Source organism: Cynocephalus volans, chromosome 5, assembly GCF_027409185.1.
Source record: "Cynocephalus volans isolate mCynVol1 chromosome 5, mCynVol1.pri, whole genome shotgun sequence".
NCBI classification, from domain to species: domain Eukaryota; kingdom Metazoa; phylum Chordata; class Mammalia; order Dermoptera; family Cynocephalidae; genus Cynocephalus; species Cynocephalus volans.
The window spans coordinates 132,608,908-132,635,918 of NC_084464.1; the positions used below are offsets into that span (position 1 = coordinate 132,608,908).

Genomic DNA, 27,011 nt, shown 5'->3' on the forward strand with positions numbered 1-27,011 from the left:
ACTTATGGTTTGCGCTCTGTGGTATAGATCATGTGGTCAACTTTTGGGTGAATAGGAGTTTTGTTTATTTTCAGAGGAAGGCCTTGATACACCCCATAGTGTAAATTCTCTGTTTCAACTATAAAACAGAAAGTGGAGAAAGTCGAAGTAGCTTTCTGTTTGACATAATAGTTTAGCCTTCTGAGTAAAACCTCAGAGAAACTGGGACTCTTAAAAAAGTCTCGAATGGAAAATATGAATCAAGCAGAATAATTTCTAACTGAGGCACATGAAGTTTGTACCTTGCCATGTTTTTATCTGGTAATGTTTCATCTATGCTCCCAAGATTTCCACTTCAAATAAATTTACCAGCATCACATGAAAGAGAAGTGGGTCTACATCATCAGTTTGGTGGCAGAGTCTCATAAAATGGGGCCCATCTGCCTATTAAAGGCCTCACGTTGTAAATGTTCCACCCGGGGTGTGTGAATGGTAAGGGGTTCTTCATTAATCAGCAAAATTTATTACTAAAGATCTTAAAACTGGAAACTAATAAACAAAGGTAATTATTTGGCAACCTCACATTCAAAACTCTTGGAAACTTAGGGTACCTGAGAATGGTTTCCAGTATAACAGTAGATCAGGGAAATATATTTAAAAAGAAGTAAATAAGTTGCATCATTGAAATTTCTTGTTTCTTGCTGTTTTGCTTTTCCTTTATTCTTAGAGTGTTTTGAACTTTGTCACTGTGAAATCTCTTGTCTGAGAAGGATATAAAAGAATTTACTTTGTTTTCTATTTTTTCCCATAAAGAGCAGAATGGGTCTTGAGTGACCTACGAAATTTGGAGATTCTTGTACATTGGGCTAAATACTGAAGTGTATCTGTTACTAAATTTCATTAATATTATGTTTCTGTTGGGAATCATGTAACCAGATATTGGCCTGGGGAGGACATCACAATATCTTTTAAGCTGAAAATTAGATAAGGGCTTCTTATTTTCTGACATGGCTAATTATATGCTCTGCAACACTGAAAATGGCTTTGCTGCCCATCAGCAAGTAAAACATAAAACTTTTCACTGAGACAGCTATTAGGGGCACTGGGGAGCTCTAACCAAAACTTTGCTTGTAGTGTTGCTGCCTGGCTCTGCTAATTGTTATTAATCGGAACCAGCCTGAGGAAAAAAACTCTTTTCAGTGTGTGTGTGTGATGTTTGTCTACACACATGTGTTCAAATCTGCACTTGAAGGCTTATTGGAGAATGAGATGAGACATGTTTTCCTAACCTATAGAAAAAGGTCAGCGTGCTTAGTTGGGTTTTGTAGTGTTTTCATCTCACATATTAAGATAATATTGATTCGATTGGGTTAACCTAGTAAGTGCAAATACTGGGTATATGAAGACAAATAGGGAGACAGGAGGAGAAAATACATTTGAGAGCCTACTCTATGTGAAGCTCCATTATCATCACTGTATTTAATGCTGGCAACTACAGGCATTATATTTGCAGCATATGGATCAGGAACATTTCAGGAATATCAAGCCACTTTATATAGCACAGCTGGAATTTAAACTCGAGTGTGATTCCAAATCATGTGTCATGACCACTCTACTATGATGCTTCTTCACCCGATAGGAGTTTAAAGTCTAGATATGTGTAATGTTCATGAACATTTACTGATACTCTCTTGAGTAGGATGTAAAAGATTTTACACACAATTGTGAGAAACGATGACAGAAAAAAATGAAGTTTTAAAAAATGTCTTTATGGAATTCATAGGCAAAGACATGTTTACATAAAAGGAGGCTCTTAATTAGGTTTCTAAAAGCTCTACATCTGCTTCTTTCCTGTGGTGTTGATAGGACAGGGCTAGATGAATATAGCAGAGATAACAATATCACTTAGAGTTCCTGCTTAAAGAGATTATATTAGTGTCCAGAATGCACTTGACATTGTTTAATTTTTAAAAATATATTTCTTAAAAGAAAAAATTTTTAAACAGCCTTTAAGGATAAGACCATAAATATTATCATTTATAAAGCATCTAATCCTTATTTTTGAAAGTGCAAAATGCTTTGCCTCCAGATATCTTATATTTAATCCTTTTAACAACTCTGCATAGTAGGCATTAATATCCAAGTTTAAAAAATGAGAATCTCGTGAACTGCAGAGGTTATTATAAGTTACTTTAGCATTGGCAGCAGTGTTTAAACTAGTCTGACTCTTAAGATACAGACTTCTCCCATGATAGCACACATTGCTTTCTCAGATACAAATTTGAATAAGGATTTTTTTTATCATTAAGTCTATTAAGGATGATTGCTATATTGATTTGAACTAGAAAGGTCAGAGAATGGATGACAGAATGAAGAACACAACTTTTTTTTTTTTCTTTATCACTGGGTTAAGAGATCAGAAGGAAGAAATCAGAGAACAAAATATAGTTTTAAATGGTAATCTGCTAGCTATCTCAAGAGTAGCTAGGGGAATGATATTAGCGGTGAAGAGTAAATCTTTCAGCAGACAATTAATCTACCTCAGGGCTAACAAATCTAAAACAAAAGCATCATCAGTAATATTGTCTCTTTTTCCTGGCTGGAAAGAACCTACATGAGCATATGACTTTGACTTGTTTTGCAAGGCCAGGTGACCTGCAGCTAGTTCATGGTTAACTGCTAGACCCTCATTAGAGATATAAATACTGCCAGTCTTTTGCAGTTTCAGGACACATAGTTAAAGAGCACGAATGTATATGTAGAGTCAGAGAGCAGTTCATTTCCCAGTGCCTTTTCACATATGCATCACATGAGTACTGAACAATAATGATTTACACAGACAATCTGTTTAATGACCAAGGAACAGAAATGCATAGCGGTTATAAGCTCTCCATTTTGTGTCATAAAGAAATGGATTCTCGTCCCTCTTGTCCCATTTATTATCTGCATTTGTTTTCCTATAAGTACAATGTACATAAGGCTCTTAGGACAGGGTTGTTGTATAAGTTAAATGGATGGATATAAAAACACTTGGCCTAGTGCCTAGAACAAAGCAAGACGTCAAACAGTGGTAGCTGCTATTAGCATTTATGCCAGAGGATATAGCGTTTTGCTGTCTACCTTGACTTAAAAGGAAACTAATACCCAAGTTTGTCTCAAGTGAGTATTGATCTCATGAGATTGACCCCAGGAGACCACTAGCAAAACTAAATGGGAGAAAACCCAGCATCTGACTGGCAGCCCCAGAGACTAGTATTTAGGTTTGGGTTGTTGTTTGGTTCCTTTTAAACTGACCAACTTGGTGCCTCACCAGCATAAAACTACTTTCTCCCAAGGTTTTCATGAGCAGAAACAAGAAGACCCTTGAGGCCAATAACTAGTTATTTATTTTTAAATGTTTTAAAATAAAAATAATAGTGTGAGGCTTTTGCTTGAGCTTTCTTTTTGAAATGACCCTTGACAGGAACTGGAAATAATTCGTGTCAATGCAGCCATTATCTCTTGTGACCAAACGGGATGTGGGAGGCAGGGTGGAATTTCTGAGTTCTTTGTACATAGAAATAAAATGTCTGTCATTTAGTTAAAATAAATTATTGATTTTAAAATCAAATCAAAATATTGAGTCAAACAAGTGGGTACTGTACTTGAATTTTCCCTTATTTGTAAGAACTGTTTTTCAGTATTTTATGAATAGTGGGGAAATATAAGGGGTTATAAATAACAAAAACATGTTTTGGGCTTCATGAAACCCAGGAGGCAATTATAGAACGGTCTGAAAAAAAGTTTAAATTACCATCACTTCCCAGGAAAATGAATGATCCTCTTTCTTGCCTTATCAGGTAAGCAAGCTGACAAAATGCTTTCAAAACAATTTTGGAATACTTCATCCCCTTTGCACTGGAGGCCTGTGCACAGCTCAAATTATTCTTTCTATACCCCTGTGCTTTCTCCTCTTCCTGGGAACAAGGGCGTTAAGTGTCCTCAGCCTCACTCAGGCCTTGGATTTGGAAAAGTCTTAAGAGCAAGACTAATGACTGATTTTGCTGGAAAGGAAATAGACAAAGCCAGACATGAATTTAGGTGGAATAATTGCAGATAGCATTAGCAGATCAAGTGTTGATTACCTCCAGGGATGAAGCGATGACATACTTTGGTGTTACTATATTGTTGCTTCAAGTTCTGCATCATGTACGTGTCACAGTCTGAGAGTAAAGAAAGTAAAAAAAAAAAAAAAAAAAATTGGGTAATGTCACATTAGTGTCTTGTTTAAATTTCCTCCAAAGCTCGATTTTTTTCAGGAATAAATACACACTCTTCAGCAGGAGAATTGGGGGGTTTCTTGCTTTGGCCCCTACCCACTTTTCCAGTCTCTTTCGTTGTTTTTCTCTCCTTGAACCTTGTGTCTCAGCCATGTCATACTACATCACAATTAGCAGTGTCACTGTGTTGCTTGAGAAATGTGCCTCTCTGCTTTTGAATTTCATACTCTTTTTTGTCCTTTTAACCTACTCCCTTTATTTCCTAGGCTAACTGATAAATGATCATTTAAAACATGCTACTCACCCCTGAATCTGGGTTTTGTGTACATTCAATATACTTCCAAATATCTCTTATTTTTCTCCATTATTATGTTCATCGCTCTATACTATAATTCTCAGTTTTATTGTGTGTATCTACCTCCAAACCAGTGACTTTGATTTCATCGGTGTTAGGTGGGGCATGGTCAGTGGTCTATTTTAAAAGGTCCCTGGTGATCCTGGTTCACAGCCAGGATTAAGACCCACTGAAGGAGACTGCAAGCTCCATGAGGATAGAACAGTTGACTGCTTAGTTCAGTCATTCCCCACTTTCTAGCTCAGTGTCAGAAACACAGCAAAAGCTCCAGAAATATCTATGGATCAAATGTCTTTGTTTCCCCCTTGCTTTGATACAAAGTTAAGCACACTTGTTTGTTGAATGAGTAAATAATCTAAAATGTTAAGTTCTACAGGGATTACAAACATTAGGAAATTATAATCTTTGCTTGTAAAAGGTTGTAGTTGGATAGGAGTGAAGAGAATTGGAAAAACACACCAAAAATTCTGATGTAATCACTCATGTGCATCAATCAGGAAAATATTTTCAGTGATTGTAATGAATTCTTATTGAGAATATCTCTCGTGGTGAGGCTTTCTCTTATTTCTGAATGCAGAAATTTTCCAAGTAGTATGGCAAATGTTCAGTTGATTGAAGCTTTGAGCAAATTCTGTTTAAATTCTTTGGAAAAACTGCTTAAATCTTCTGAGGTCATGCCAGATCACTTGCCTTTCTCTGTTATGCACTGAGGCAGGAAATGTTTTCTCCTTTTTAAAATGAGCAAGTCAAGGGGCCAGTAAAGAATGTGCACAGTGTGACATGCTATCAGCGCCCTCCAGCTGTTTACCACGGTCTCTTTCATTCTTAACGGGGGACATCAAGTTCCTTGGGATACTAGATATGGTTTATGCATAAGACAAAATAAACATTTCCTGTAGGGCTCCAGAGGATAACTTTACTTAAGTCTTATCTTTCGTTTTCCTTCAGCTAAAGGAGGAAAAAAGATTTGAGAGAGCACTGACATGAATCAAGCTATGCTGTAGTCAGTTGGTACATTAAAAAAATTTTTTTTGGATTCTGAAAACAGTAAAACCCCTCACCTTAACTTTTTCCATCTTGTATCACTTAATTTTTCATACTTGCGAGTGGTCATGGCCAAGGTCATCTGAGAACAATAGTATCTTAGTCATTGACATTCTTCAAGTCTTATTTGGAAGGGGTTGTTTGGAGCTGCTGTAGTGTGACCTGAGTCATCCCAGACTGTGTGCCAGGGAGGCTAAAGAACTGGACTCTTCCCAGAGGAATGCTTGTTATTGTAGTGAATCTCCAGGATGAAACACGCAGCTAGTGCTAAGGGCACGTGCACTTTGTCTCGGCTTTATTGTTCAAAAAAGGACAGACTATTACCTTTTAAGCAAGATAGACTTAGACTGAATTTTTTATACAAAGTAAATTTTCCACTGATAGAATTTGCCAGAGAGACCACCCTAAAGGAAGGTGTGATAGTTTAGTGGGAAAGACCATGGGATTTGGAGTCAGATAGACTTAGGTTCAACACTTATGTATGAACTGGGTGACTCATTTAACGTGTTTGAGGCTTAGGCTTCTCATTTATAAAATACAATAGCCTACTCATGGTGTTGCTAGATCAAAATAAATAAGTTAAGATGTGCTATGTTCTTGCCCCTGGATGGCACTGAATAGGTCCATTTTCTTTCTCATTTCCTTTGCTTGAAAACTTGTTAATGAATATTATTGGCTAACTATAGAGATATTTCTTTCCTTATCGAAAAGAAATGCCATATCACTGATGTTGTCAGATACAGAGTTTACTTAAAAATATTAGTTAAAAACTATGCTATGTGCTGTACAAAGAGGAACAGAGTACCATCCAGGTGTTATAATCAGTCTAATACAGAGAAACATGTAGAGAGCAGCAAACTTTTTTTTAATTGAAACATTATTAGTTATACATATTTGTGGGGTACAGAGTTAACTATCAGTACCTGTGTACAATATGTGATGATCAAATCAGTGTAATTAGTATCCTCATCTTTACAAAATGTGATCATTCTTTGTGACCCTTATTTAACCAATTTTTCACTAACCCCCCACTTTCTCCACCTTTTCCACCCCTAGTAACCACAGTTCTAGAGAACAACAAACATTTGAATACGGTAGAGTGGAAGGATATAATGGAAAAATCCCTGAATTTTGAATTCAGAGGCCTGATCCTAATCTCAACTCTAGCTGTATGACCAAGGTTCACTTATGAAATAAGAATAATATCTACTTCAGTAGTGTTGTTTAGAAAATCAAATGGTGGAATGTTTGTATAACTACCTTGAAAATGTTATAGCAAAATGTCCACATTAATTATTAAGAACAGGTTATATTTCTTTTCCTACTTACCAAAAACAGAGTATGAGTGGAAAATGGTTCACAGTTGGGGAAAGCCTGGGGGAAGACGGTGGGTTTAGTATGCTGAGAGCAATTATGCATTTTCTCAACTGCCCCTTAGAAACAGGGCTAGACTTTCTGCAGGCGGTTCAGGGGTTTGTTCAGCATAGTAATTAGGTGGGGCTAGGATATAGACCTGCCTGAAAATAGAGTAATCTTTCATAAACCTTGTGCAAAGGACTGTGGTGTGTAAAACTATGGATGGCAAGACTGAGGATTTAAAGAAAATAGAGGTCTGTGGGAACTGTGATAAAAATGATATGCATGTTTGTTTACTTAAAAATCACAGTTCGTATAAGTTTTCAAAGGTATGCACTGCTAAAACAAACTAAATTTATTGGTGTTAAAAAGTTGCTTCAATAATCATTTTCCTGACTGTCCTTCTTAATTGTTCTGTAACTCTTCCGAAACATATATTTTCCATGAGTTCTATGTTTTGCAAACTCATTTTAAAGCTTTTGGACCTTACTGACTTGGGATTTAACACTTTTTGCACTTTTATTATTATTTGTTCATTTCCTCAAGTATTGGCAGGCAAAATCTTTGTGTAGCCTCTCTACCTGGTCCTGGTCTTCATCCCATGTACTGAGAAGGTGGAGCTTAAACAGGTTCCCCTTTACACTATATGCCCCTGCTCTTTCGGGGGCAGGGAGAAGGAGCAGTAATAGACTTTACGTTCTTTTGTTTAAAAGGACTGAATTATACAAACTATAAAAATTTTCCAGATTTTAAATTGTTATATAAACATAAAAGTGCATATTCTTATTATTGTAATTCGAAGCCCACATATGATGAGTCACTCATTTGGGTAACATCTTGGGAGTAGGTGTGGTATGTTATTGTGAATGGATAAGACACTGAGTTCATCATTTATAAGCACACATCTGAAGTTAGTTGATCAAATGAGTAACCCTGTTACCCATGAGGGAATGGCTCAGAGAAATGCAGTGAGTGTAGAGAGGATACAGGGAAGGTTTGAAGTGGACTTCTGCATATAGGTATGATGATCTTCAAGGGTACCCAGTGGGAGTTCCCCATGGTGACATGATTATGGTAAAGATCTGAATGGAGGAAAGAGTCACAGAAAAAAAAAATGGCAAAAGCCACTCTTTTGACCACTCTTAGATCTATAGAGCTTAGTTAATTATTGTGGCGACAGCTGACAGATTTCCTTATACAATCCTATCACTATGAGTCTTCACATATCTGAAGAAAAGGTAGCCTGAGTATCTATATGTAGATACTTGAGTTACTGTATTCTTGCTCATCCCTTGAGAGCTTCCATGCTTCCTGGCCATGTTGAATATCTCTTCCTGAATTTAAAGGGAAAATTGGGGTAGACCACATGTTAGTTAGAAGACCTTATAAGTGTTATTTATGCATGTTACTAATGTGGGACATGGAAGATTTAAAAAAGAATGATGTAGAAATTAATAAAAATAGCACTTAACATTCCTGTTCAAAACATTGTTCTTTGATCTTACACCTCTTTTGCTTTGTGAAGTGTTATTCTCCACATTAGCTAACCCTGCTTTAGAAGTATTTTATTGGATATCTTTCTATTTTATTATTACACTTTATTATATATTAACATAGTTTAAATTTATAAATATACATTTTATAAAAAAGAATCATAGAAACAAAAGAACATCATACGTTACCAAGGGTTTGTGAATTTTTGAGCTTCTCTTTGTCTAGTTTCACACTTATAATTGGAAAAGAAGCATTTGTCTAACCAAATTGTAGAAAGGAGTCAAAAAAATACTAACCCAGTTACATATTCAGATTTCAGCAATTCATCTTACTGAGCTATTTTCTCCTAGTCTCCTCTACGAGGTGTCAGGGCCCCAGAAAGATGTTTGTTCACTACCAGAGCTGTCCATGTAGTTGCTCAGCAACTATTTGGCTGTTTCTAGTTAGATAATTTAGAGAATATGTGGAATTATCTGACTATTTCAGGTTCATATGATTTTTTTTTTTTTGTCTCCTTGTTCCTTTCATGTACAGCCTTGGTTACATACTAGCATAACAGCATTTTATTTAAGCATGGAAGCACATAAAATTGGGAGGTGGTATTTTTATAATTCTTTTCCAAGAAAACTATGTTTAGTGAAACATGAGATTTAAAAGTTATTTCAGCATCAGTGAAATCTCATTACAGACTTCAGAAGAGAACCAAACCAATCGTGCTTCATTCACACTTGATGATCTTTCATAATAGCCCTTCCTAATAGATTGAAATCAGGCAATTTCAGTCGTATAAGCTATTTGATCTGAAGTGTATATTGCATTGTATTATATTGTATGTATTTGTGGGTAATCTGTGTAAGTGTAAATCAGCCCTTGAATGATTTGTCTCTGCCACCAGGCATGGTTCTGGATGCTTAAGGAAATGTATCTATACAGTGCCTGTCACAAAGAAGGCCCTCAAAATTTTGTTTTTTAATTAATTCTGACTTACTTTAATATTATTCCAATAAAACATAAGTAGAAGGTAAAATTGATATCTAAATATTCACTTATTAGGTTTTATATTGAATAGAAAAAAAAAAAAAAAGCCCAGTATCTTTGCTTCTTAGGTCTTTACAGTTCTCAAAACTTTCAGAACTTTGAATGATCCATATGATTACCTAGGTCCATACTGGATATCTAAGAGTTCATTAGTAGCTAAAGGATGGGAGGACTTATAAATGAGATTGGCAAGAGAAGATATTTTAGTCCTAGGGTCTATGGTCTATGTTTCCCATCTTTTTTCTTCAGAGTATTTAAAAAATGAATAATTTTATTTTTACATTGTGCTTGATGTAAGGATGAACTAGGCCACATACAGATAACATTCACGGTGAGTTTATAAAAGCCTTTTTGTAAAAATCACAATCTGATTGTTAGTAACAATAATCAATCATGATAGCAGATTAATTTATTGAATGACCTATTCATAAGATGAATTATTTCTTAATTTTTTAAAGTTACTTGTGGGTGCCAATTTGTCAGATATTGTGCACAGATCTAAATGACATCAGTAGGAACGCTAGAAGGGAAAAAAATATTTAAAATACACTAGTTAACTGCTTTACCTTTTAAGAACTCTCAAGATATTTTAGAGAAAATTGTAAATATTGCAAAAAAATTCAACACTCTTGCTTCTGTCCATTGACATGAACAATGATTTTAGAGTTAACCAAAATTGATCCTTATTTTATTTTATAACATGGCTTTGAACAACCCCAGTGATTTCTTAAAGACTATGTTGTGAGTAAATTTTGCAACATACACCAAATGCTTTGTTTGTATTTTCCCAAGGATTAATCACATTAAAATGTATTGTTCTAGATCCTTAACAAAACAAATATTATTCAGGGACTTATTATGTACTAAGCACGTGTTAGACACTGAAAACATAAACATAAACAAATGTCTCTGTTCTCATGAACAGTATATCCAGTTGGGGTCAATCTGACTTTTCATATAAACAATCACATACTGTCAAAAATGTGACTCTGAACTACTAATGAATTATATATAGTCTTGAAAAACAGAAGAATTAACCCAAAGAAAATAGAAGGAAGGAAACAATAAAGATAAGAATAGAAAATAATTTTCAAAAAGTAAAGAAACACTCAATATAGAGGATCAACACAACGAAAAGATTAGTTCATTGAAAAGGCTAATAAACTTGACAAACCTCTGCTGAACTTGATCAAGAAAAAGAGAGAAGTCACACAAAAAAATTAGGAATTAATGGATGCTTCAGGCACTGAAATGAAAACAAGAAGATACTATGAGCTATTTTTTTGCTTGGAAATATGAAAAGTTAAATGTAATGGATAAATTCCTGAAAAATCACAACCTTCTAAAATTGACTCAAGAAGATACATAAAACCTAAATATTCCTATTACTATTAAATAAAATCAGTAGTTAAGCACAGGAGTCTGTCACTTCTAGCCATGACAGAGCAACTGGTACTGGACCTGCCCTCTTGCTAAAAACAACTATAAACTAAAAAAAGTATGTGAGAAAACTGTTTCTAAGCATTGAAATACAGGCATCACAGGACATGTAAGCTCTACTCTTTCCCCAGTTTGTTTGCCTGGGACAGGTTCTTGCCATGGCACAGGGGTGGGAGCCCAAACAGAGGCACAGTCTTGATGAGCTTTGGAGGCAGAGCTTGGAGTTTGAGGCTGTCTGAAGCAGCTGGAATTCAGTGCCAGGTACCAGAGAAGAGGAGCTGTACAGAGGGTGAACACCAAAACTCTGTGTGAGGATTCACCGTGGATTTTTGGCTTGGGGTTAGCCTGGCTTGTATAGGGCAAGATTCCATGAGACCTACCAGGGATCTCTTGCCACAGGATGAACAGGGATGCCAGAGGTTGTTCATTGCAGAGAGATGTTGGAGTTCTGGCTCAATCAGAGAGCAAATAAAAGATGTATATCTGTATATCAATTGTATGATATGTTCGCATACCTAGGTAATAGTGCGCTGGTGCTCTCTGTCTCTCTCTGGGTGTGTGTGTATCTATATGTAATCTATATCTATCTATGTATATAGCTTTCTCTCTATAAATATGGATATATATAGATAGATATTTGAGTCCTAGGGTCTGTGGTCTATATTTGCAATCTTTTTTCTTCAGAATATTTGAAAAATGAATATGTATATAGATATTTATATATGACCGTCCTTTGAAAAAGTAGTATAAAACAATGTGTCTGTATAAAACACAGTAATTTCTGGGAACAATTTTTCATGACATATCTAGTCCTACAATTATGAAATTAACATGAATTTGTAAAGGAATGGGTAAGACATTGGCAGAGGTCAACTGATCTCAAAATCTCATAATCTTAACCCAGTACTAGAGCAAAGGAGAGAAGGTTTGAATTTACAGCCGACTAAAATTATTTTGAAATTGATTGGGTTGACAGTTATTAAAATTGATTTTCTAATAAATTTTAAGGTTTAATTTTTAAGAATTGAGATTTCAAGAGAAATTCATTAAGCCTACTCTTTACTTTTGCTTCAAATATCATATTCTTTTTGCTATGTACAAAATCCTTTGCTGTAGACTTAGAAACATTGAAAGAACTTTTAAAAATCAAAAACAAAAGGAAATAAGATTTTTCAGAAATAATTTTTAGTTTAGATAGAAACCTAATATTCCTGACTTGAAAGCTTTATCACCAAACATCTTCAAACTTTGGAAAATAAAAAGTAGTTATTTGTGTTATTTAGAATGATGTTATTTTAGTTAAATTATGTATGTTATAAGGCAATGCAAATGAAAGGTATAAGGCAAGCACAATCTTGAATTATTAGCAATGGAACAAAAAACATGAAGACCTCACTGTATAAAATAGGTTACAACTTGGTGGCCAAGTGTACTTCGCAGCTGTTTGGGCATCTCAGAAGTCCTGCTATCTTTATAATGCACAATTTTAGTTTTCTGTGTTGCATTGTGTGTATCTATGGTTATTCATGCTGAACACAGAACAGTTCATATATGTCTGTTACTAGCATCTAAGCAACTTTACTGGTACTATTTTTTTTTTTTTCCTCATTTTCTGCTAGCTCAGATGTTTGCAAGCCTATTAGCATAGAAAGGGGGCGGGAAAGGGTCATGCAGAGTGGCTTTCCATAGTGACCAGAAGTTTTATGCACATGTTTAAAAATATAATGAGTACATTCTTGTGTATGGGAACCAAGAATACATCGGTTTACCTTTTACTGAATGGTCATTTTCCTAATGAACTTGCTGTTTCATCTGGCCAGGTATCTGACTTCTCAGCCAAAACGTATCACAGTCTGCCAAACTTTATATGCCTAATAAATAGGTTCCATATTACTAGAATTTTTCAGTTATGAGTGTGTCAATCTCCTATATATTTGACTCATCTTTTTCACTTTTAGCTGTGAAAAGAAATGTTTCCCATGTATCACTTAAAAACATAACATGCAACAGTTGCCACCTACATCTAATAAAGGTTTATGTATCAATAACTGGAATTTACTTGTCAAATTTACTTATATTTTCTTTACTTAAAATTTATTATAAGTGGAAGAATGACTTTGAGAGTATATGATAGAATGTTTTTTCATTTGATTTTTTTAAAATTTGTATTTTGAGTTCATTTTCAGAATCGAATCTGTGATAATTTTGTAAAACCTGAACTGAGAGTGTATTCCTCCAGATAGGGTTTTGTTTGCTTCCACCAAGCGCCCTTGGACATTATCCTGGGACATTATTTACGCATTAAAAGTAGTTCTTTAATTCCTTATCCTGGGCTTTCTCTGACCCTACAGGTAATTTTAAGTTTTAAACTCCAAATCTGTATCTTTCCTCAAAGTCCAGATAAAGACTAAGAAGTCTTCATGACACTTTTCCAAGTATTTTCAAGACACCCTCTCCTGCCTCCTGCCCTGAAGGGTCCATACAACATTATGGCCAAGATCTTCATTTTAACTCATCACCTTGCAAGTATCTAAGTTAAAATTCAGTGCTTTATAGGTTCCTGGGATCAGCAAATACCCTCAGGGCAGATTAATTTCCACCCTCATTTATCCCTCTGCTTCTTCTTCCTTCTTGGTCCCCGGACGTTTTCCTTTTTCTTTTCTTGTTGAGTAATGCTTTTTCATTTGGAAATGTTTACTTCAATATAATACACATACAGAAAAATACATGAATCATAAATATTCAACTCATTAAATATACATGTTTAATTTGTAACAATTCATAGAGCTGTATATTTATGATCTGTGTATTTTTCTGTATGTGTATTATATCATCAGAACCCCAGCAACCTCTTTATGTTCTCTAAAAGGCATTACCCAACTCTACCAGGATAGCCACTATCCTGACTTTGGTCTTTATAGATTAGCTTTGCCTGTTTTTGAATTTTAGGTAAATAGAATCATACAATATGTACTCTTTGTCTATGGATTTTTTATTTTTTTGCATGACATCATATTTGTGAGACTTATCTAGGTTTTTGTGTGTAGTAGTAGTTTGATTTTTAGTTATATCTTATGACTATACTACAATTTCTATATCCATTCTGTTTATCGGTGGACAAGTGGGTTGTTTCTAATTTGGGACTACCACAAATAATGCTGCTATAAACATTTCTATTATATCTCTTGGTGAACATATGTATTCATTTTCATTTGGTGTATAGCTATGAGTAGAACTGCTAGGGTACACGTATATATCTTTGGCAGTTTTTCAAAACGAGCATCCTACTTTTCATTCCCATCAGCAACATAGGAAAGCTGCAGTTGCTCCACATCTGCTTCAACATTTGTTATCAGGTTTGTTTGCTTGTTTGTTTGAATGTTAGCCATTCTGATGAGTGAACAGTGGCAACTTGCTGTTTTAATTGGCATCTCCCTGTTGCTTAATTATTTCATACCTTTCTATACGCTTATTGGACATTTGGCCACTGCGGTTAGTGGAGAAATCCTGCAAATGAAAAATACACTCACTCACATTTTAATTCTTTCCAAATTGTTGATACATCTGAAAATTATCAGAATATTCAAGGTTAATCCTTCCTGTGCCTGTCTTATTTCACAACTCTGTGTAAATAATTTTTGTGACCTATTTCAGTGGTAGTGTGCTAACTGGAATTCTGTTTGTATCTCCTTTGTTGTGCTTCTCAGATTGCAATAACTGAATCCCCGAGAACTCGTGCCAGGTTGCCAATAGTTGATAGTCCAGGATTAACAGTGAAACTTCCTGAAGCATCCTTCTTATTAGAATTTTTTGTGAACACTCTCTATATTTAAGGCAAGATATTTTTGTGTGAAATACATTGCATGCATAAAGGAGACATAAAAGAAATTTCCACTTTTATAGGTCCCTTTGGGCTTTTCCACAACCCAAAAACCTAGGTGTTTCATCTCCTCTACTATTTGGGTACTTTGACATAAATATTTAAGAAGCTCTTTCTGGAAGTTCTCAAGAAAGTTTCCTGTGATGTTACCTCATTCTGCAGAGATTCCCAAGGTTAGATACCGATATATATCCCATGGATTATGTAAAAGTGCGAAATATATTAGAATAGCTTTCAGGACATGATGTAAATGTATAACTACTAAGTTTTTCAGTCTTCTTTTCTACCAGAGTGTGCTTAATTTTGTTTCAGGTAAGTCAATTCAGTGACTTTGAATGATGGTTTCAGTCCTCTATAAAAATATAATTTTGACTGATATGAATTTAGAACTTTCTGTATGTAGAAGAAGTCCCTTCTGTACTGTCTCTTTTAAGCATCATAGTAACCTTCTGAGTTTGGTGTTTTTCTTATCCCTTTTTGCAGATGAGAACCTGAATTCAGAGTAGTCAAGTTATGGCCTCAACATCACACAGCCTGAAAGAGGAGGATCCAGGATTTGAACACAAGTGGTCCTCATTGGAGGTCCCACCTTTAAACATTATTCTTTGTCTGGAAAGAATCTTGAGGGAACAATACTCTTTTGTTATAAAGGCAAATAAAATATGTATAATCATGAATGGCAGGGTTGATTTCTGCATATGACGTGATCTTTACTTAACTAGCAGGACTGCAGCTGCACACAGTGGTCAGCTTGCACAAACAGCATCAAGTTATGCTCTTGTAGTTTCACAGTCATCCCCAAACCAAACTATAAAGTGGGTGAAATTTGTATTCCTTCTCAGAGCCCTCAGCTCCACATTCTTGACCTTTCCTGCTACACCATTCCCTTCTCTTTTCTAACTTTCCCCTCTCGTATAAACAGGAAAATTTGATACTAGCCTTTATAGTGTGGTTGATGGATTCCATTTTATGTTGGTGTGAATTAATTTCACTTGTGTGCATTACCTCAACTAAGCATCTTCATTCAAGCTTTTTTTTTTTTTTTTTTTTTGGTTTTTATCTTTAATGGATGGAAGGATTTGAGTCCATTAAAATGTCAGCTTTCGGTAACCATGTGGTAAGATAATATGAGGGTGGGAGGTCCTTGAAATAACTCCATAACTTCATAAGTTGCTCCATTTAATGAGACAGAGAGGGCCTAGAGGAATAACACTGCATAGTTTCTCTACTTATTTAGACCTACTCTCCTTTGGTGAAACTAACGGTAACAGTAGTCCATCAGTTGCTGCAGCAGAAATTTTCGAGGCGTTTTTGGGGGCAGAAGAGCACGTATCCCATTGTTATAATTTTCTTCCAAGACTAGAACAGGTGTCTAGGGCACCTCCGTTCCTTCCAGACCCTCTGCCCACCATCGCTGCCCATACAGAGGCTGCCAGATTAAACTGCTTAGACCTTCTGTGCATTTTGATGTTGTGACATTTTGGTAACCAGCACTGAGTAGTAGCTTTTGTGGAAACACTATTCTTGTGACATCCTGGGATGCCTGTGTATTTTGTATAACTTTGATCTCTGATAAGAAGATGCTAAAAATAAAACCATCTTCCTTGTTAAAAGGGGTGCTGCAATGGACTTTTACCTCTGTCACACTCAGTTTTTATCTGGTTATTTGCTAATCTCTCCTTCTGGACTCATTGAAGTCATGGACTGCTTCTTTTCTCTTTCTGTCCTCAGTGCCCAGTAGAATACTTGGTACAGAGAAAGTGCTTAGTAAATGTGGAAAGAATGAATTAATGAATGAGGGGTGAATAGGTACATTCATGTTGAGTCTATATATAATTTTAACCTCTATGGGAGTATATATAGAATAATTTTCCAACAGGCTTTATGGAACACCATAAAATATCCTACAGTACTAGGCAGATTTATGTTACTAGGATACTGGCCTATGCAAAATTTGTCCCATTTATTAACAAAAATCTAGGACTTAGGTTATAAGTAACTATTAATTTTGGAAAAATTTCCAGAACAAACTCCAATTTGAGTAACATTTTTAAGAGTCCTGCAAAAAATTTCAAAAAGTCTTATCTTATTCATGGCATAAGTTGTATTAAAAAGATCACAATAGCCCTTCATTAGTTATCACGTAGGTTTGTAGACCTTTTTGGATTATATATAACTCCACTCTACCCTTCCCATCTAATATCCTTCTGCTTCCCAACATGCAGCCTTTCTTCACGCAAACCACTATCCTCAATAAGCTCCTCTCACCCAACACGTTGGACTCCGTATGGCCTTGGCACATTCCGGTCCTCTCCCTGTACAACCCCTCTCCTATCCTCCCTTGGTTCTGCTCAGTCAGCTTCTACCTACCTTCAGAGTCCAGCTCAACTCTTTCCTCCACCATTAGTTTTTCCCCCAACCACTCCCGACTTCTGGTTTTTTTCCCCTGAGTTCCTAGAACACATACCGTTAGTGCCACAGTTACAACCTTATTTCATTTCTACTTGTTCTATGTTGATTAATTTTTTTTCCCAAAATTTCAACTCTGAGGGCAGTGATTGTGTCAAAACCTCTGAATCTCCTGCAATATCAAGTAAAATGCTAAACACATGAAAAGGTACTCAGCAGTATCATTTGTTTGCTAGCAGAATAGAGGTTTATTTTTTTATGTTTCACTGACCCCTTTACTAACACTGTTTGTACCCATTTCCTTTTATTTGGTCTTCAGAAGTTAACATTGTTTGTCAAAATTCTTTCTATGACCTATCATATCTTAATCCTATGTTTTAACCAAATGATATCCAAACTTGTCTGAAAGGAAATTTTGTCTTCCTAATTGGAAACTTACTGTACATTCTGTCCATCAGATGTCAACTTGGAAACACTTTTTGTGTGGATTGTCTTCTCAGCATGCAAAGAACATAGTTTAAAGATCTTTGCAATTTTAACATCTTGGGGTGACTTCAATCCAGGAAACTATATGGCCACAATGAAATAGACAGACAAGGAGGACGCTGAAGATACTCTTACTGGAGAGAATATTTTCCCCAACTTTTCATTTAGAGCTAAAAAGTGAAATGAGCAAAGAACTGAAGGGTAACCTATAAGTCTGAAACAGCACTTTTCCAGGTGTGAGAGAGGATATGAAATTCCTGACATCGGTTTTTGAAAGTTTAAATTGTAAAGAAAAGGGAAATTACCTGAGATGGTGGTTTTTAACTGAAACTAAGATCAAAGCTCATCAATTCCAAGTGTAGAGTAGGAGAGGGCTTTGGGGTTTGCTCTAATTTTAATATAACATGATTTTCTAATTTTTGTCTACTTTCTACTGGCTCACAATGTTTGCAATTGCATTGATTTGAAATGTCTGTATTTGTGGGGGAAAAAAGCATGTTTTAGTGACCTTCTTTTAACTTGGTAATCTGATTATTAGCAGTTAGGTCCGTTTGTTTAGCAGCTGAACTGCATTAATGCTAATTAGAAAGGACAGTATGTTATTCATAGTCCCATGTTTCTTTTTATACCGTACCTTCTGATGTGCCTGATTGTACTTGTCATTTATTGTAAGGTACCATGTGGTAAGTATTTGATTTCTTGATTTAAAACCTAAAAGAGTTGTTGTCCAGATTTTAAACTATCTCCACCTACTTTGACAAGGGAAAATGGACTACAGATATATATTTCTGCTTTTTCCTAAGTATGTGGAAATTGTAAGGGTAGTCCAAGCCTCAGTTATGGTTCTGAGCCACTTCAAAACTGTGCCTTCACATTTTCTATTTTCTAACCATGGTGCTCTTTGAACTGCTTTTGTATTTTTTAAATGCAAGTAGATCAAGATAGTTTTCTTTTAATTCTACTCTTTAGACATATTATGCTATGGGCACATAAATTAACATCACAAGTGCCATGATTAATTATGCTCTATATAATGATCAAAATTTCCATTTTACCCAAATATTTTGGTGGCAAATGCCACAGCCTTGGTGAGTAATTGGCCAGGAGAAAGGCAACCTCTTAGAGCTAGATTGACAAGGGTCATGGGAAACATCGCAAATGCCAAGAGGCTGAAATGAGTCTGCCTCAAGAAAAATTCTTTAAAGAATACATTGAAATTAGAAAAAAAAATATAGTCAGTCGTGTATATGCATCTTACAGGAGCAGAGTCAACTTAATAAGCATTTTAATAGCCACTTTGGATATTTGCTAAACTTTGGTAAGGATGGGAATTAAAATGGACACTCACTGAAGGAGGAGGGAGAAGTAAAAGCAGTTTAGAAGATTTGACTTAAAAACAACTTTATTTAGATACTCTGTGAACTTTATTTGAAAATGTCAAATGCCTGAAATAAAGCCTTTGTGTATGCAAGTCATCAGGGTTTGACTGAGATAGTCAAAGATTGAGCTAGCAAAAAATCTTAATAAATTGTTTTGTAAAATGTTTTCATGACTCAAACACTACTACTGCACTTATGTTTCCCCGATTTTAGATAGGATTATATTTCTTAGACCATAAGTCAACTAAAAATCTCAGTACAATTGTTCCAAACATTTAGTATTTCTGATTTCAAGAAAAATGTCATTGGTTACACGTTACAGACATGAGCTATTTGGGGGCACCATTAGAACTCTGATTTGCACTCTAAATATGGGCCAGACTAGAATTCAGAACTACCATACTATTTTAAATCAAACATCACCTAACATCATTTCTTTGTGTCCAGATATTTCTATATACCATCACCTTTGAACAAAATTTCTTCATTCTAAGACTCTTCAAAAGATCCAGAATCATTAAAACTGTGTAAATTCAGAAATGCACGATGCATCCAACTTCCCAACTGCAGAACTAGGGATTCAGGTCAAAAAAAGAATCATAGCCACACAAAAACTGGAGATCACTGTCATGAGAAGTCAGGTTTGAGATGTGGTGATCTTGGTGAAAGGCAAGTTATCTAAGTTTCAAAGACATGTAAACCCTTTAGAATAGTATTTTGTTACCACAATCAAGACACACAAAATTTTATCAGGTGCCTTCCGCTTATCCTGTAGCAGGAACGAGAAATATTTCTAGGTTCAGAAATTCAAACCTCAAAATCCCCTTTACAAATAAGTAAACCAGAAAATTTGACAATTGTAACTGTCTTCACAGATTTGCTTCTTGTAAGCAACATTGATGGGTTTCAACTCAAAGAAAAAAATGATCTATTTGAAAGAGAAATACTGCATGTCCTCACTCATAAGTGGGAGCTAAGGAAGGAAGGAAGGAAATGAGGGAGGGAAGAGAAAGGGGAGGAAGGAAGGAAGGGAGAAAGACCACAATAAAATGTTGAACTTTCAGGAGAGAACAGACCTATGGTTACTAGAGGTAGGAATGGGGGAGGAGAGGGGGCTCGGGAGTAACTGGGTAAGGGACACAAGAATAATTACAGTTTGTTATGATGAACATGCTAATAATATTGATTTGATCATCACATACTGTACACAAATACTGATAGTCAGCTATGTACCCCACAAATATGTATATTCAATTATGTTTCAATTCCAAAAATATATTAAAAAAATCATCTGTTTATATAGCAATATAGAACAATTCTCACATTCACATTTCCGTGTATGGGAGAAAAAGAAGAAGTTCATTTTCTGAAACTTTATTGCTGCGACTTTTAAAATTAATTTTATGGGCCCAACTTGGTGTTTTCTATAATGTGTTTCTATTTCCTTCATGCTGTTGGCTTTCTAGATGCCCTTCTGAACAGACCTTTACATAAATGATATTTGTTCCTGGAGAAGGCAGCATGACCACACAGATTGGGTCAAAATAATGAGCGTTCCTTTAAAGGCCAACCGAGGAAGAAATGTATCGTTCAGCACATTTTTACCATTGATGTAACTTCCTCTCTCTTTCTTCTTTTTTTTTCTCGTGAGACCTAATATCATTCCTAAGGATGAGAAACTCACAGGCTAAAAATGTCAGGCTTTCTCTATGTGTCTGAAGGAAAATGTTGTCATTTAAAATAAAATAGCTCTTAGCAAGCAGAATCACCATCCTGAGTATTTCATTCCTGGGACACTTTGCATTCTTTCCCAGTGAGCTGACGTGATAGACATCAGAACCTATTTATAACAGGCAATAAGAGATACTAGACTATTTGATGCTGACTTAAGAATAAAAGCCTCAAATAATTGGATGAAATTTCCACAGGTCTCTTCCCAGCAAGCATCCTTGACCCTTTTCGGGGAGATGTGGCTATAGGTCAGCCTGTGAGAACCCAACTCGGGAACAGCACGTGATGTGAAAATGGAAACAGCTGGATTGAAACCATACATGGTGAAGTCAAAACGCTACTCTTTCTTGAGCTGTTACGGAAATATGCTGGGGTTATTTCAGTGCTGGAAGAATAAATAGAACTGGAGGCACTCTGGAGGATAACGTAAAAGCATGTGAGAGGACTCTGTGAATTTTCCCAGGCAAGGTCTGTCAGCCAATTATATTTTTGCTTTCGCTCTGACTTTAGAAAACATTATTTCAGTGCAGCAGTGTCTAGGCCTTTTGTGAGAGCAGGCAGACTAGCCTCCTTGTTTAAAGACATGGGGGAAATTTCTACCTAACATTGTTTCTCAGTATTGTGAGGATTCAAGCACTGAAACAAAACAAAAAGAAACAAAACAACAAAACCCCGAACACAAGACATCATTGTAAGCTATCGGGTAACTAATGCTGAAGTGCACAGAATCATAAAATGCTCGACCTGGGTGGAACTCTCAAAGTCCTTTTGTAAGCTCTTCCTTAGTAGGGGAAGACACAGAAACTAAAATACCTCGCCTGATAACCTAGCCAATTACAACAGAATTGGAATCACTTCTCATGGCTTCCTGTCTCCCAGTCCAAGGGTGCCTTTCATTGGGAAATGCGGATCAAGAGCAAAAATTACAAATGGAAAGCATGTCTACATGGTTTGTGTTAGAGCATCATAACCAATCCATTGGCTGTCCCTAGACCTGTTGATTCGGTGGCCCCTGTAGCTATGCAGAAGCTAGAAATAAGCCATAGCATCTTGGTATTGCAAGCACTAGGACTCATCTGATTTGGTTACCCCCAGGGAGAATATAGTAGCTGGGCATTTTTAGGGAAAAAAATAGCCATTCAAATTAAAAGGAAGATGGTGCTAGTGCAGTGTAAAATAGACAAAGATAGATGATTGATCAGAGAAGACAGTCTTTCCTTTGAATTTTTTGGCACTGTTTCTTTATCTGATATTCGATGCCTTCTTTGAATTAGGTAGTCATTTAATACTATGAGAATTGGCGTGTTTAATATAACACATTCTTTTAAGCCTGGAAGATGCTTCCTTAGCTGAAATTGTATAAGAGAATATACTTCTTCCTTTCTGTCATAGCATTTATTTAAATTGATATTTTGAGCTCTCCCATAGAAACAAAGTCATGTCCCTGTGGCTCATCCCAGAAGAGCATCAGTACGGAGGATGGTGCCTGTCATCAATAGCATTTCTTCCTCATGCCAGGGCACGACAACAGAAAGGAACTTTTCTTATAATTCAGCCCTGCTAAGCCATCAGACCTGCATTAGAAGACAATTTATTATTGAATCAGCTTGTGTTATGAATTTGAGTCCAGTCTGAGAGTCTTTCCTCATCTCCCCTTTTTGGTACCTTGATATAACAAACATCTTCAGAATGAAGGACAGAGGAAGATCTACATTAACCTTTTTTTTAGTGATTCTGGGTTTCATCTTAGCAGATTTCTAACTGGATCAAATGAAATGATATACATAAAAGTGCTTTGGTAAACTTTAAAATATTATAAAAATTAAAGATCTTATAGTGATTTTAAACACTAACTTGAGGAAGTTTGTTGTAATTGATAGTATTAAAATATATAAAGGGATAAATACACATCAGGAAATTATAATAATGACACATGTATTACATTAGCCAGCCACTGACTTCAGTATGTGCACTGATTATCCTACATGATCTTCTCAACTCTGTAAGAGGAGTAACTATTATTATTTCAATTTTTAAATGTGATAATGAAAGCGCAAAAAGATCATACAGCCAATGAGTGGCAGAGCCACAGATCCTTATGACTCCAGAACATATGCTCCTGACCACTAGGTTCTATTACCTGAAATAAGAGTGATATTTTTCCTTGTGCCATAAAAACACTTAGTAGATAACTTTATAACTGGTCATATGCTAAGCTTATCGGGTTTTGTTTGGTTAGATTTTTTTTTAATGAAAAATCTTGGAACACTTAAATTGTTCTTTGTGAAAGGAGTTCAGAACAAAGTAGGCTGTCAGTAACTGGCAAACATCAGTGATTCATGTGAAAGACTATTATCTTTGGTGATAGAAAGTGCTGGGTGAAGGGCCCGGAGACAGGAATCGGCCACATCCTGGCTGTGAGATTAATGTAAACAATATTAGTGGAGTATATAGTCGACATATCCTCTCTAGCTCTGAAATTCTTACAGAACCTTCCGTCTGGCACTGCTTATTTAAGAGGCATATGTAGTTCAAATTACAGGGGAAAAATATTCTATAATCGATTGCTCATTGTACAACCCTATGAATATATTAAATACGTTGAATTGTGTGATTTAAATGGTTGAATTTTATGCTATGTGAATTAAATCTCAATAAAATGCATCAAAAAATGTAAATATACATATAAATAAATTCATACTTAACTGTACCATGCTCCGCTGAAACATTTCTCAGAAAAGCGGTGGCAGCAAATCTACATAGAAAAAACTAAAATAAATTATTAAACTAAAAATACCTATAGCAATATGTAATATGAGGTACTCTGATGATGGTCAGTGTGATGTAAGAAATTTACCTAAGGAGAAATATACATGGCTAGCTTTTTGGAATAGAGCTTTTTAGCAACCTTCCTGTGTAATTGTCTCCTAATGGCAGCTTTAGTGCAGGACGGATGCTATGGAAAGTTGCTCAGTATGAGGGCTTCCACTCAACGCTGAAGGTGTTCTGCTTTGAGCGTGAAGTAGTCTTACACTTCAGCCCAATTCTTGTGACTCCACATTCTGCAGCTTCTTTTCATGTTTCTGTCATTGTTCCCATTTACAAATATAGAAACTGATCAGAAAGGGGATAAGTTATTTATCCCTGGTCACCCAGTCACTGGCAGAACTGAAATCCGAGTCTAGATGCAAACAATCCTACTAGCACAATGATAAAAGACACCCTTTACTGTGAAATATCTCTATTTAACACAATAATGACTTGTGTAGACATGGCACTTAAATCTTATCTTACATTTTGGGGCTCAGTTATTACTGCACAGGACAATTCCAAGTATTTTTGTTTGTGGACATTGAGTTTGCCCAGCCATCTTTTTGTCCTTACTCATGAGAGAGTTTGAGATTATAAATAGATCATCACTTCTAGAAAATAATAGGGTTTATTTATAAACAAAAAATACCATATCTTTCTTATTTCTATACACATAGAAACAAGAAGAAACACACATACAAAGTAACTACATTTTTTCAAAACATACAGATTTGTCTTGCATCCTTAGACCTCAGTCTGCTAAGAGTGCTTTAAGATATCTCCTGCTAAAGAAAATTCCTGATTCTTTTTTGCAAAAAGAATATCTTGTGAGTGAGATAATAAGACAGTTATTCTAGTATTAATACCATGTGCAATTTTGCTGTCAGGTGTCACATTGCCACTCAGAAGATCCCTCCCATTCACCCAGTAGCAATATCTTATGAAGAAAGCTTGTTTCTACAAAGATAATTCAGAGTAGGCTGGCAAATAATGATAATATTGTGTGGATGTTGTACTGGATATCACTCACCAAGAATTCTGCACACATTTCATTTTTAGGATGGGAAATTTCTGTTTAGTCTATGGCTTTGTGTGTGACTGTAAGGTAGTTTCTTATTCAGAAGCTGACGACGGCATAATTTTTCCATCTTGATTATTTTCTTGGGATTTCTGGCCATCCTGTTTAGGCTCCTGCTGCTAGCAGGTGGGTCTCAGCAGCACCCGAAATGATGCAGAGACTGAGATGCTCTTCAAATGACTGACCAAGGAGGTGAGAGTTACTTTCCTCTTTTACAAATACCTATAGGGTACAAGACCTCAAAAACGTATGCCTAGCCTTTACAGACATCTCTGTAGAATTTTTTTTCCTAAGGGATTTCTGCCACATTTCCCTGAAGCCTTTTTAAAAATATGAGTTTCTTTTTTTTAAATTAAAACATAGTTGATTGTACATATCTATGGGGTACAGATTTGAATATCAAGACCTGTGTACAATATGTGATGCTCAAAAAAGGATAATTAGTATATTCAACATTATACAATGTAATCATTTTTAGTGGCCCTTAACCAATTCCTCCCTGACCCTCTCCCCCTCCTTCTTTTCCATTTCTAGAATCTCAGTTCTGTTCTCTTCTTTTGAAAGTTCAATTTATCATTGTGATTGTTGTATCTTTTTTCTTTCTTTCTTTTTTATTTATTTGTTTATATTTTAAGCTCCCACTTATGAGTGAGGACAGGTGTATTTCTCTTTCTGTGTCTGGCTAATTTCATGTAACATAATTTTCTCTAAATTCATCTATTTAGCTGCAAATGGGAGTATTTCATTCTTTTTTATGGTAGATTAGAATTCCATTGTGTAAATATACCACATTTTACTTATTCAGTCATCCAATATTGGACATTTAGGTTGGCTCCATATATTGGCTATTGTAGATAGAGCTACAATAAATACTGGAGTGCAGGTATTCCTTCGACATGATGATTTCCATTCCTTTGGGTATATACTCAGCAGTGGAATAGTTAGGTCATATGGCAATTCTACCTGTAGTTGTTTGAAGAACCTCTATACCATTTTCCATAATGGCTACACCTATTTACAGTCCCACCAACAGTGTAGGAGGGTTTCCCTTTCTCTGCATCTATGCCAGCATTTGTCGTTCTCAGTCTTTTTGATAATAGCCAGTTTAACTGGAGTGAGATGATATCTCAGTGTGGTTTTGATTTGCATTTCTCTAATGCTGAGTGATATTGAGCATTTTTTCATGTGTCTGTTGGCCATTCGTTTATCTTCCTTTGAGAAATGACTACTCAGCTCTTTGCCCATTTTTTAATCAGGTTATTTGTTTTTTTTTATTGTTAAGTTGTTTGAGTTCCTTGTATATTCTATTAATCCTTTGCTGGATTCATAGTTTGCAAATATTTTCTCCCATTCTTTAGGTTGTCTTTTTGCTCTGTTAACTGTTTCTTTTGCTGTGCAGAAGCTTTTTAGTTTGGTATAATCCCATTTATTTATTTTTCCTTTTGTTGCCTATGCTTTTAGGGTCATATTCATAAAGTCTTTGCCCAGTCCTACTTCCTGAAGTGTTTCCCTTGTTTTCTTTGAGCAGTTTTATAGTTTCAGGTCTTATATTTAAGTCTTTAATGCACTTCAAGTTGATTTTGCTATATGGCAAGAGGTACAGGTCTAGTTTCATTCTTCTGCATAGTCCAGTTTTCCCAGCACTATTGAAGAGGCTGTCTTTTCCCCAATATATATTCTTGGTGTCTTGTTGAAGATCAGTTGGTTCTAAGTATGTGGATTGATTTCTGTGTTCTCTATTCTGTTCCATTTGTCTATTTGTCTGTTTTTATGCTGGTATCATGCTATTTTGGTTACTATAGCTTTGTAGTAAAATTTGAAGTGAGGTAGTGTTACGCCTCTGGCTTTATTTTTTTGCTCAGGATTGCTTTGGCTATTTGGGGTCTTTGTTGTTCCATATGAATGTTAGGATACTTTTTTCTGTTTCTATGAACAATGTCATTGATATTTTGATGATTGCATTGAATCTGTATATTGCTTTGGGTAGTATGGACATTTTCACAACGTTAATTCTTCCAATCCAAAAGCATGGAATGTTTTTTCCTAATTTTTGTCTCTTCTTTAATTTCCTTTTCACATTTGAAACTATTTTGTCATAGTAGATGAAAAATTATTGAAGGAGTAATTATTTTTTATATGAAACTAGTGAAACTGGAAAAAGCACAAACACACTTTTATCACATGAGAGGTCTTCAGATAAACTTTTATTCCATGTATCACATAAGAAAACTTTCATAATATAAAAGTATGAAGACTTTTTGCTATTAGCTGA

At 35.5% G+C, this 27,011-nt stretch overlaps 1 long non-coding RNA gene across 10 annotated transcripts in view; it reads left to right on the plus strand.

Moving 5' to 3' along the window:
• The window catches only part of LOC134378640 (uncharacterized), a 151,486-nt gene that overhangs the window by 85,152 nt on the left and 39,323 nt on the right, over positions 1-27,011 (plus strand). For 9 of the 10 annotated variants that reach the window (XR_010023666.1, XR_010023670.1, XR_010023664.1 and 6 more), the window contains one exon: positions 15,329-15,522. This is a non-coding gene — a long non-coding RNA (uncharacterized LOC134378640). Of the gene's footprint in view, positions 1-15,328; positions 15,523-27,011 lie in introns of those variants that run through there. The other variant, XR_010023672.1, reaches the window with a different exon arrangement.